The sequence below is a fragment of the Castor canadensis genome, chromosome 4 (assembly GCF_047511655.1).
Source record: "Castor canadensis chromosome 4, mCasCan1.hap1v2, whole genome shotgun sequence".
Lineage (NCBI taxonomy): Eukaryota > Metazoa > Chordata > Mammalia > Rodentia > Castoridae > Castor > Castor canadensis.
In genome coordinates, this window is record NC_133389.1 from 128,544,721 (window position 1) to 128,557,516 (window position 12,796).

Sequence of the window (12,796 nt, forward strand, 5' to 3'; positions counted from 1 at the left end):
AGTTTGATGCCATTGTATCATTGCCTGATACAATCTCCCCCCACCAGACACACACAACTGCAGGACAAGGACTGTCTCTTGGCATTTTTGTGTCCCCTGTTCTCAACAAGCTTCCTGGTATAAGATAGACTCTGAAAAAAATACCTCTTAAATGAAAAAAAAATACCCCTTTAATAAATAACTGCCAGTTCCAAGAGTTTTGAGTATGTCTACTGAAAATTTTCACTTGAGACTGAACATATATTGAATGAATGAACCAAAAAATGCCATTGATTCATTGTATCAGAGAGCAGTAATGCTGTGCTGCCCATCCTGCTGGCCCTTCTAGGCTCTCTGTGTTCCCCAAGACTAGAACCTCAGCTTCCCTTCCCTCAGGACTCCAACAGCTTTTCCCAGGGTGAATAAAGATTATTCAAATGTTCACTGTGCACAGATAGCTTTTAGGTTATTTTGTACACTGCAGTAGTGCCAGAAAAGTGACGTGTATCATTTTCAAAACTTGAAATTTTTATCTATATTAATAAAAGAAAAAAGTGACCAAAGCAATATGGCTATTTTTCTGAGGAAAGGGGAAAAATGCCTCATTGAGGGATATAAAATTCTGAAGGGAACAGAAGCAAGATTTTACAAGACTATTTGAGATAATGTCAAGTACAAGAACAAAAGAACATAAACTAAGGCTCAGAAAGGGTTAGACCCTCAAGGAATTTAGGCAGAATTCTTTAGACAAAGAAGCAAGTTTATAGACTAAAAATCAGAGGGTTGAAATGGGGAAAGGCTGTTGTAAATATAGTTGACGCTGTTAGATAAAAATTGTTCCCTGAGTTATTCTCAAACCATAGATCATGGCTTCTAATTCTTAGAACAAAGCAACTTGAGTTGAGTAATGGGCTCTCTTTCAGTGGTGTCATTTTTATCTTCTTTTTAACTTCCTTCAAATTAGTTCTTTCATTTAGCCTCCTGTCAGGACCTTAGGGCAAATAATCCCTGCTCTCCAAATTTACCAGATCTGGGCTCACAGATGAGAAAACGGGGGCATCCAAATTAACTTGTGTGCCACAGGGTAAGTGGCAAGTCCCTCCATAACTGGAAAGATCTGAATTCAGGACCATTGTACCACAAAGGCATTGTTTATTACATCAGACCCCAAGCTTGTGATTCTTTTTTTCTATCTCAGAAATGAGGTTATGGTGTTGAAAGTCTCATTGACTCCAAAGATCACTGTTATTTGCCTACTACATGCATAAATTCTTTATTACAGAAGGTAATGATTAGTGTCTGTGCCATTTACTTTAAAATCTTTTTTTTTTGGTGGGGGGAAGGGGGAAGGCACCAGGGCTTGGACTTAAAACCTCACACTTGCTAGGCAGGTGTTCTCCTACTTGAGCCACTTTGCCAGCCCTATCTTGCCATTTTTTACTCTTTTGTTTTCTCTTTTTCCCTCTGGCTTTCACATCATCCCACTTCTGATACAGGGTCCTAGTGGAATGGGAGACTTAACAGTTTGAAAGGGAATCAAGGTAGAGAGATAGGTCTGTGGTCCCAGATCATTGTCTAGAGAGGGTGGGTCTGGGAGGCATTTAAGTCAGCCTGGGCTACAATAAACAAAATACCACAGACTGGATGGTTTATAACTAATAAGCATTTATTTCTCACTTACTGGAGGCTGGGCACTGGCAGGTTGGTGTCCTCATACGGTGGAAGGAGGCAGCTAGCTCTCTGCAATCTCTTAAGAGGGCACCAGTTCCATTCTTGGGAACTCTGCCTTTAAGATCTAATTGCCTCCCAGAGGCCCTGCCATCTAACCATTCCCTTGTGGGTGAGGATCTCAACACTGAATATGGGGGGGGAGAAGAGAAACACAAAGATTCAGATCATAGTTAGCTAACTCCTTCCACCAATGCAGTAAAGTACTGTGAATGACATCAGACAAATTTAAGTTGGATAAACTCAACTACATACCCTCGAGAATGAAAATAAATATTTTTCATATAACTTGACCCTAAGAACAAGTCAAATACTTCATCTAGTACTCACCTCAAAATGGTGATCTATCCTAACACTGAGGAAAACTGTCTAACATTACATACACATGAAATCATGTGAAGAATTTATTGGCAATTCAGTAGTAATTTTGACAACATTGAATAGCTCTTACTCAATGATCTTAGAATCTGATCTTATCCCTATGATAGTCCTCTGATTCAAGCACAAACAAATTGATACCAAAGGGCCAGTGACTAAGAGCAATGCGTTTCCTACACAGAGACGTTTGCATTGTGAAAGAGGACATTTGGAGGAGTAATGCTTTTGCCAGACAGAATAACATGGTTTAAGTACAATATTTATTAGGGGAGGATGGATTTAGCCAGCTTTTTCTTGCACTTGAACTCTGTCTTCTTTTTATTTATTGAAAGAACTAGGCTGATCCAAAAAAGAAGCTCGCAATATCTTGGGTAGCCTTTTATATGCTGCATATAGTTTTGGGATAATGTCATCCATGTATGGTTCAGCAAATAAAAATAATAACAAGATTACTAAGCATGTAACAGGAAGCTAGCTCCATAAGCACTTTCATTACACATTATTCCTCATTTAATAGGCACAATCACTCTACAAGGTGACTTTACAACTTTTGTTATAGATGAGGAAACTGATGGTTTTATAAAGGAAAGGTTAAACTCAAGTCTGACTGACCATGAAGGAAGGTGACAATGCTCTAACAACTTGCCTATGGATATTTAATACCACTTATAGCCACTCTATTTAGATTATTTTTTTTCTATTTAGGTTATTAAAGTTTCCAAGTTCCTTTGTCATTCTTGTAGTACAAATGACATCTTAACATCTATCACTTAGAAATTTGAAAAGCATTTTTAGATATATTATCTCATTTGATTGCTAAAATTTCATGATACAGCAAGGCAAATACCACACTCAGTTTTATAAATACAGAAACTATTGACTAGAGAGGTTAGAACTATTTCAAGTGCTTGGAAAAGATGGACAGTTTGCAGCTGGGATTGATGGGACATGAGCTCTGTCACATTCTATAACACTGCATGGACCAGACTTTTGATTTTCATCCACATGCATGAGCAATCACAACTATAGGAGCACCATCAGAAATGGTTCCATCTACACACCAAAAGCAAAGGTGATGAACAAGAGACCACGGTTAGCATTGAGGAGACTATGTCTTTCTCCTTAGGAAACTACTTCTGACTCGTGCTGAACAGATTAGAGCATTCCAAACTCAAACCAGGACTTAAGTAAGAATCCCAAATATTTCTTCTCAACTTCCATAATGCTTTTCTCCTTCCTAAAAATTTTCACCTAATTAAAGCCCTGCCTGTTCCTATCCTTTTTCTCAGTTACTTTCCAAAGTACAAAAATTGCATCAGGCAAAAATTTCTGTGCTTGTTCTCCAAACTATAACAGGCTTGCATCCTTTCCCAATTTTTTATCTCTCCAGTATATCTGTGTTTTTAAGTGTTTTATTCATGGTTAAGGAGAAATTAGATGGCATTTGGCTAGAGATATAAGAATATACAAATTCCATCCTTTCCACAGGGACCTCAAGGCAGAAAACACACAAGGAGAAATAGTAAGAGTGAAATGAAATACCACTTTCTTATTAGCCAGATGTGAATGTCTTAGATGAATCCTATTTCCCACACACTACTGTGGACCACAGGGAAATCCCACTGGCCATTATCCTATACTTATGTTCCAGGAGTAATAGTGACAACCTTGGATTCCATCCCTGGAAATTTTCCCTCTTGTCTGCCTGTCAACACATACCAAATCATATCTTCAGAGACCACAAAAACTGAAATTCAACATATAATGGGAATGAGCTGTGGTAACAACAGAGCTAACATTATTCTATCCTTCCAGACCAATCCATCCTGTGGGCAGCTTCAGACAACAGACAACTACAAGTATCAACAAAGTCAGCAGAGGAAACTTTGACCACAAGATGAAAAACAGGCCTGCAAAATAGCAGACCCCCCTGCTGATGAAATGGAAGATCCAAGAGGTCAAATGCAATGTCAGGTGTCTGAGTGAGACCCACAAACCCTTCAGCACCTCAGGGCCAGATATTCCAGGCCTCAATTTAAACAAATAGAAAGTGCCTCTTCTGTCCTTGAGCAGAGGATAAACATAATAAAAAGGAATGTGATGCCTATTTTTAAATTTCTCTTTTCAGTCACTTCTCAATCATCTATTTCCTAAATGTTGTAAGAACTTAATGATACAATAGCTCAATATTCAGAAAGGTGTAGTCTGGCCTGAATACCCAAGATCCAATAATTGAAGTATTTACTGCTGAGGTTTCTAGTTATTGGTTTGAATGTTCTTTTGTGGCCACTCTTCTACACAGTTTGAAATTTTTCCAACCCCTATCTTGCTAATTCCATGCATTAAAAACTGAAATGCATCCAAATTTCTTCTTCCAAAGAAACATTTTATATGAAGGATGATTATTATATTAAAATCTGGATGCACACAAGCTGGAGCCTGAGATGTTTAAATTATCCTTTTAAAAAATATGCAATAATATTTCCCTGTTGCCCTTATATCCTGTGGAATCACAATACTAGAAAGAAAATCCAGGAAACTAGTTATATTTCTTAAGTGATCAGAGTAGGACTTCATTTAAGAGACTCTTAACAGAATCTTAGACTTAGGGAAGGCAATCTGAGGTCATAAATTGGTTGCCCTGGACTGGAGGTGTGGCTCAAGCAGTAGAGCACCTGCTTTGTAAGTAAAAAGCCCTGAGTTCAAACTCCAGTTCCACCACAAAAAAAACAAAGACAAAAAGTGCCTACAAATTGGTTGCCCACAGGCATGTTTTGTTTGGCCAGCACACAGCTTTTATATTTTAAAAAATCAATTGCCAACATTCAAAATTCAGTAAATTCTCTGAAGGAAAGTAGGATTCCTGGCTTCTCTTTTAAAACCAGGAGCTCTGGCCACGCTGTGCAGTATTCCCCACGGCCAGCATCAGGTGGAATGGAAGAAAGACTGCTCTCTGTAGGCAGACAAGGGTCTCTAGGCCCCTCCCTCTTCACCACCTGTCCCTATACCTCCCAGTCCTTGGGGATATTTGAGTTTGTGAACCCTGCTGCAAACCAGTGACTTTTCTACTGAGAATTTTGTCAGAATCACAAAATTCTGTCAGCACCACCCCCACCTCTACCCCCAAATACCTATGGCAAGCCATGGCTTTAATTGTTATCCAGTAAATCAGTGAAATGGAAGTCTCACCTTTTCCTGAAGATCTTAGTGTATGTTTCATTCCTGCCACTAAGGCAATAATAGATTCCACTACAGAAGTATATCTGACAGTCAAAACCTCCTATCAATTTGCCTAATTTGTTCAAGCAACCAATCAATATAGAGAAGGAGAAGAAAAACTTTCAATTCATTTTACCATGATAAAACTGGCAAACTGCCTTAGTCAAAAAGGTCAAAGGTGAATATAGTGCAAATATTATGTACTCATGGATGAAAATGGAAAAATGAGACATGTTGAAACTACTCAAGGTTCAACATGTGAGAAGGGGAGATAAAGGAGAGTGATGGAGGGGGTGAATTGTAAGAACTTTGTAAATGTCACAATGTACCCCAAGTACAACAATAATATGAAATAAAAAATTTTTCAATTGTCAAAACAATAGTTATCATCTTGAATAAAGCTTGACTTTTGGGAGTTTTAACCCATGCTTTATATTCTTGCTAGAAAAACCTGTTTTAAAAAATAATTTTAAAGGTTCTAGCCAAAGAAATTAGTTTCACGGGTCAATCTGTGTGAGAGCCGAGATCCTAGTATCTTAAAACAGTTATTTTTACAAATTCAACAGCAGTCCAAGCCCCCAGTCATTGTCTACACTAGTGCTACTCAAGTGTGGCCTATAGAGCAGACACATCAACATCATCTGAGACCATGTTCGAAGTGTAGGTTCCCAGGCCCTGTCCCAGGCCTACTCAATCAGAACACTGGAGGTGGTCTTGCAACCTGTGTTTTCATCCCTTCTTCAGATAACTCTGATGTGCTAACCTTCAAGAATCATGGGGAAGACTCAGAATCTCCTGCAGAGCTGAAATAAAATCCAGATGGCCCTAATCCCAAGTGCATGTCTAACAGATTCAAAGGTGCTGCTGCTCCTGCAGGCCACAGAACCTCACTGTGAATAACCCAGATCTAGACTAGTAGCTCTCAGCCCTGACTGCCTATTAAATCTGAAAAGAGCAAGAATGACTCTCTTGGCCAGGTGCCTCTTTAAACCACTTGATTCAGAAATCCCAAGGGAGAGGGCCAGGCTCCAGGTGTTTTTGAAAAGCCCTGGAGGTAACTGCAAGTCAAGTGGAGAACCACTGCCTTCAGCACAACTAATCTACGGTGGACTTCAGATCCCTGGACCCATTGAGGGCTCCGTGTGTCTTCTCTGGAGATGTTCTGGAACCATTTCTGCCTTAAGAGACAGTGTGGCTAATGAGCTCAGCTGTCTCAGTCACCTTTATAAAGAGGAGCCTCTCATCAGTTTGGTGAGATTTGTCCCCAACAGTAATTCTCTGACCCTTCTTGGATCTGAAGATAGTGTTATTTGGGGATAACTAGTAAAGGACAATGTCAGCAAGTGTTTCTGCCAGTAGGTAGAAGCCATAGCTGCGAAAGTCAGACATCCTCCAAAAAACACATTCCATGGCAAAAACAAACCCTTTTGGCTCAGGAAAAGACACACAGATGTTCTAATAGTCTCACTGCTAGTTCCTTTCAAACAACTTCAACAACCTCAACAACCTCAAAAGAGGCATGTTTAACCCATTAACGTAAGTCAGTATAGGTATCCATATGGTAACAGGCGTCAAGGGACAGTACACACAAACTTAAAAACTCCTAAGATGGGAGTTGTTTGAGGAGATGGCCTTGTACTATACAATACCATTTTGGGGGTCTTCAAAATTTTGATAAGAGGAAATATGGGTAAATGCCAATGTTTGCCCAAAATATTTCTAAAAAAGATTTCTAAAGAAATATTTCACATCCCCAATGGATCAAAATACCTCCAGACTTGAGTTTTCCCCTAAAAAAGCATGTACTAGTGACAGTTGATGAGCTGTCACAGGGGAAAGAGTAAAAGGGGAAAAATGCATATTCATGTGTAATAACAGAGCAAAAAGACACTGCAGGAACAAATGATAAACAAATATTTTCCTACAGTAAGCGGTATGTATATTTTAGCTTCATAAAAATATACTTGAAAGGGAAAAAAACTTTTCCATTTTGGCTTTATTAGAACAAGAGACTTTGTGTCTCCCATCAGTGCACACCCAGGCCCTTTTGTCATGTCTGAGAAACTATTGATTCCTCTATTAAATTGTGCTATATGGAAAAATCTTGACAAGAGCAATATCATTTACTAGACTAACAAATATGTTAGTTGAACCAGCTTTGGAGACTTCTAAAATCCATTATACAACTGCAGCTCTTTTTCAGAGACCAGGATGTATTTCAGAGACCAATTCTCAGGACACAGTATGACTAATTTACTTGCACATTCCAAGAGACCATTATTTCTTAGGAAGAGTAGAAAAATTATAACCTTCAACTTTGGGGGAAATCACCAACAGCTGATATGTCTGTACTGAATATCACAACAAGCCGAATCTAAATCCTCTAATATTTCCAGCCTCAGCGTTTTTTATGGTAAAAATTTTACAAAGGGAAAAAAAACAGGAGGAACTACAAAGAATAGGACAGACCAGATTATCTGAGCTACTTTTTGAAAAAATAATAAGGTCACCAAACCCTCACCTTGGCATTGCCTATTCATACCTGGTTTTTGCACACACCCTTGTCCACTCCTCACCATGTTTCATTCCTTCTTTTTTGTGGTGATGAGAATATGGAACCCTTCTAATACATCAAATAATATATCCTATTCACAGCCAAATACATTGTCCTCTGTGACCAACAAGACCTGCCAAGCTCAGAGCATCATAGCTTTATAAGCTTCTTCAGAGATCACCTTGTCCAATCACTTCCCTTTGCAGGGGAGGAAACTGAGCCCCAAAGACAGAAAGAGACTTGCCCAACAAGATATAAGAAACCCACATCTGAGCCAGGCTCCCAGTGTTGTATGGTCCCCACCTCTTCACCACACAAATGTTCTTCATCTGTTACCATTTGAGTGAAGAAATCCGGCCCCATCTTAACTCACCTCATTCAGAGGCCCTTGTGGTAATCTAGGATACTCATCTGGAGACCTCCTTGACATCATTAAGAAGCTAAACTAATCACTCCTTAACCTTCAAAGAATGATAAATGATCTGTGGCTAGGCCTTGAGCAATCAATTACACCTGCTTCCAAAGCACAACCAGCTCCACTGAGTCATGGGTTGGGATGGGGAGGGGAGTTCTTTGAAAGGATTGACTTCTGAAGGGAGAGGGGAAAGGTTCTGGGGCTTTCTTGTACTTGTAAGTACAAGAGGGTTGGCTTAGTCACTTACCAGTCCTTTATGCCTCTGGAAGAAATGTGCTCATGACAACACCAGAGAGCTTTGTTGTAAATCTCCAGTGAACCAAGAAGAAGGAGGAAAACTCCATTGCCTTTGTCTACATCAAGGCAAGAGATTCAATGTCAAGCAGACCAGAGAGTTATAGCAACATCATTCCTGGTCAGCATTTGCTAGTACGAAGTGAGAGGATACAGTGCAGTGACTGGGATGAAGTGGCAGAAGAGGACTTAGGAGACAGGAAAGGAAATGAAGTAGGGTAGAGGGAGAAGAGGAAAGAAGAGAACATAAACGAAAAAGAGGGACAAGGGATGAGGAACAGGTTGTGGTAGAACCTTCAAAGTCTCACTCACATCCTATTCTCTTTGCCTTCTAGGACCTTCTGGGCCCATGGATGGTGACCCTTCACAGCCCTTGGGTTGGTCCATGTGGCTAGTCAGGCCAGAGTGAGTGGCAGTGACATGAAGTATACCAGCACAAGCCCCTCCAGGGCTTCCTATCTGAAGCAGGGAGAGTGGAAACACTTGTTGCCACAGGGAGGCATTTGTACCATAAGCTTGGAGAAGCCCAAAATGGTGCACAAGAGGAGGACCTTTGTCCTGGAGTGCCACCAAGATCTCCAGAAAATTTTGCTTCAGTAAGAAATAAACTTTGCTCCTAAACAACTTCAGAGATTGTTTAATACTGCCTTTCCTAGTTGACAGACTAGATAAAGGATGGAAAATAAAAGAAATGATTGAGAAGGAGAAGGAACAGATGCAGAGGGGACAGAGAGAGAGTAAGAGAAAAAGGAGAAAGGAGAAGGGAGAGCTGGGTGCAATGTCCCCTCATTGTCCCCAGCCAGTAACAAGTGAGGGCCCTGTAGACTGCAGTGGCTGGTTCTGCAGGAAGCAATCATGGGACACAGGTGAGAAATCTACCATCTCTGAGGGTTGGTGTCCTCATCTCTGACATGATGACGTTGGATCTCTATAGTCTGTCACACTACTTTCAATTCCAATAGTAACAATAACATACAATGATAGCAGCTAATATTTACTGATCACTACTGAGCCAGCACAGAGCTTGGATTATTGCATTTAATCCTCATATCAACCTACAAAATAGGAATTACCATTGCCACTTTTGAGGGCTGGTAGAGTAACTCAAGTAGTGAAGTGTCTGCCTAGCAAGTACTAAGGTCCTGAGTTCAAGCCCCAGGATTCCCCCCTGAAAAAAAAAATTCACCTCCATTCTCATTTTTGAGTTGAGCAAACTGAGGGTTAAAAGGGTGAAGAGACTTGACCAAAAACAGAGACTTAGCAAGTGATAGAGCTATTGTATAGAGGGAAAACTAAACAAACCCTAAACCCATATGTTTCTTTTATTGTAGCCAAAAGAAAATTTAACATGGGAGTCAAAGTGGGTGTGTTTTTAACATCATCTTAAAGATATTAATACTACATCCCTTTCAATCCCAGAAAGGAATCCTAAATGAGAGAAAGTATCTAGTGGAAAACAAAGTTGAGTCAGCATTTTCCATCTAGTCTAGGAAATGAAGCACTTTCATTTTGGGAAAATGCCATTCGTGATCTGTGTTGACTTACTTGTCTCATTTGGTCAAATGAGAAAGGACAATGTGGGTCTTACCTTCAGATACATCTTTCTCAGCTCCTGAGAAAGTGGATCAACCTTCCATCCTCCTTTGCCCCCTCAGACCAATTGGATGACTGGTGATCTGCAGCCTCAGCTTCCCATGCTAGTCAGGGCCACTTGTGCTTTGCTTGATCACCTCCACCCTTCTCCCTTCACTTCAGCCAGTGTTGGTTACTTGTGCTCCTGTCTGTCCTTAGAACTAAATAAGAAAGTAAATCAACAAACAGGTACAGACATTTTTCTCTAGGCTTGTAATGGAACTTCAGGTTAACCTGATAGTCAGTGAATCTTGGAGATCTAACTTTTTAATTAAAAAGTTGTTTCAAAGGAGTTGAGTAGAAATTCTAAGTAATTGCCTGCCAGTTCCAACTACTATGCCTAGGAACCCAGCAAGAAGGAGAATGGGATGCAGAGGAAACAAGATTGTGACTGTTCTCTAGTCAGAAAGAGAAACCTTACAACACCTAGCCTTTGTGGGCGGGCTGCATTACGCCACAGTGCAGTTGAGTAACTTTATTCTAACAGACAGATCCCCAAAGGGTAACATACACAGCCTCATGGCCATTCTGCTTGTCTGCACAGCACATTTGGTTTTAATATGTTGTTAATATTTTTAAAACATATCTCATGGTAATCCAGACATCAGATTTGTCCTAAAGTCAGATCTGGCAAAACACAGCATAATGTGCAAAACACCATGGTGTAGTCACTTTGTACAATTAATATACACTAATAAAAATGCAAATAGAAACACTGAGCATGTATCTCCCCTCACTCCAAGATTATCATGGCAGATGGGTAGCAAGTAGCTACCTGGATCAGGTCTGAGCTATCTGGTCCTCTACAGTCTCCACTACTCCTTGATGTCTCACACACTGGCCTGTTGTCTGTTACCTCCCTGATCCAGTGACACTAGCCTCTAATGTTTCTACAGGGTTCTTGACTGGCTCTTCTGTCTGTCTGAAACACTCTTTCCACAAATATGAATGAGGCTCACGCGCTCATCTCTTTTAGGTCTTCTTCGCTCAAATGTCACTTGATCAAATGATTTTGGTCATTGCATTTAAACTATGACTACAGGCCCTTTAGTCAGTCTTTTAATCCAAATTGCTTAGTACCTGGGAAGAACAATGAGATTATGGACAGACCATGGGTGGAAATGTATGTGCTGAAAGCCCTTTTCAAACTCCTGACCTGATTGCTCTCCTGTCCCCCATTATTGCTATATTGCACCTAGGAGTAGGGCTCACTAAGCCTAGTGTCCAGCTTGCAGGTAATTCCACCTCTCAGTGGTTACCACATGCCTGCACTGCTCTAGACAGCAAAACTGTCCTCATGGAGTTCACATCCTATGAGGGAAGAAGGAAAACAGCATGTAATATATCCAATGTTAATAAATGCTATGAAGAAAGATAAAGGAGGAAAGAGGGATTAGAGATAACAGGGGTCTTAGTTTAGATGCAGTCATCAAAAACATTCTAATTAAATGACATTTGAGCAAAGACCTGAAAGAGATGTACTCATGAGCCACATGCAGTGTTTCAGATAGATAGAAGAGCCACTCAAGGGCACCATAGGAACAGCAGAGACCAGTGTCACTGGATTAGAAGGTGCAAAGTGGAGAGTGACAGGAAGTAGGGGCAAAGAGATAATTAGTTGGGTGAGAAGAGAGGACAAAGAGATAACTGGATGGATAATTGAATGTTCAGATCATGCAAGGCCTTGAAGGCCACACAAGGACTTTTTACTTTTAATCCAAGTGGAAAGAGGGGGTGGCTACTCAAGAATTTAAGCACAGAAGTGATGTAATGTGACTTTTAAGAGAATCATTCTGATATTCCACATGACTTAAACATGAATATTCAAAACATTGTTTTCCATAGACAAAATCTTGAAAATAAACCCAAATGTCTGTCATCTGGTAAGTGGATAAGTAAAATATAGTAAAATGCAATGTTTTCTTACAATAAAAAGAAATGATACATTGGTACACACTACATGAATAAACATAAAAAAATTACACATGGTGAAAGAGACAAACACAAAAGACCACATACTACGTGATTCCATTTATATGAAATACCCATGAAGTGGAAATCTACAGAGGCAGGGAGTTGATTGGTATTTTCCTGGGACTCAAGATAAGAACATGGACGAACTGCAACAACTTGGGAGTCTTTTGGGGGTTTTAGGAATTTTCTAAAACTAGATTTTGGTGATGGTTGCACCACACTGTAAATTCATTAAAATCATTGAATTGTATTCTTAACGCAGTTGAATTTTATGATACGTATAATCGTACCCCAATAAAGTTGCATTATTTTTAATCATCTGGATGCTTTGGTGGAAGATAAACTACAGGGGGAAGAAGGGTGAGCCAGGAAGCCCTGTTGAAGGCTGGATGTACTATCCAGGTGAAACCAGTGATGGCTTGGACTATGATGTCCATGGCAGGTAGTGAGAAATGGTTGGACCCTGGACATCTCTCCAGGCAGAAGCCATGCCAGTGTATCAGAGAGAGAGGAAGAAAGGATGACACCAGCAGCACACAAAGTTGCCATTTACTAAAATGGAGAGTCTGTGAGAAGAACGGCCAGAGGAGGGTGTGGGAGACATGAGGAGGTCTGTTTTAGAC

The 12,796-nt window shown here is 40.1% G+C and overlaps 1 long non-coding RNA gene across 2 annotated transcripts in view; it reads left to right on the forward strand.

Annotated features, from left to right (window-relative positions):
- Positions 1-6,071, forward strand: part of LOC141422589 (uncharacterized) — a 33,313-nt gene extending 27,242 nt beyond the window's left edge. For both annotated transcript variants that reach the window (XR_012447257.1, XR_012447258.1), the window contains exon 3: positions 3,901-6,071. This is a non-coding gene — a long non-coding RNA (uncharacterized lncRNA). The remainder of the gene's footprint in view (positions 1-3,900) is intronic.
- The last annotated feature ends 6,725 nt before the right edge of the window (positions 6,072-12,796 follow it).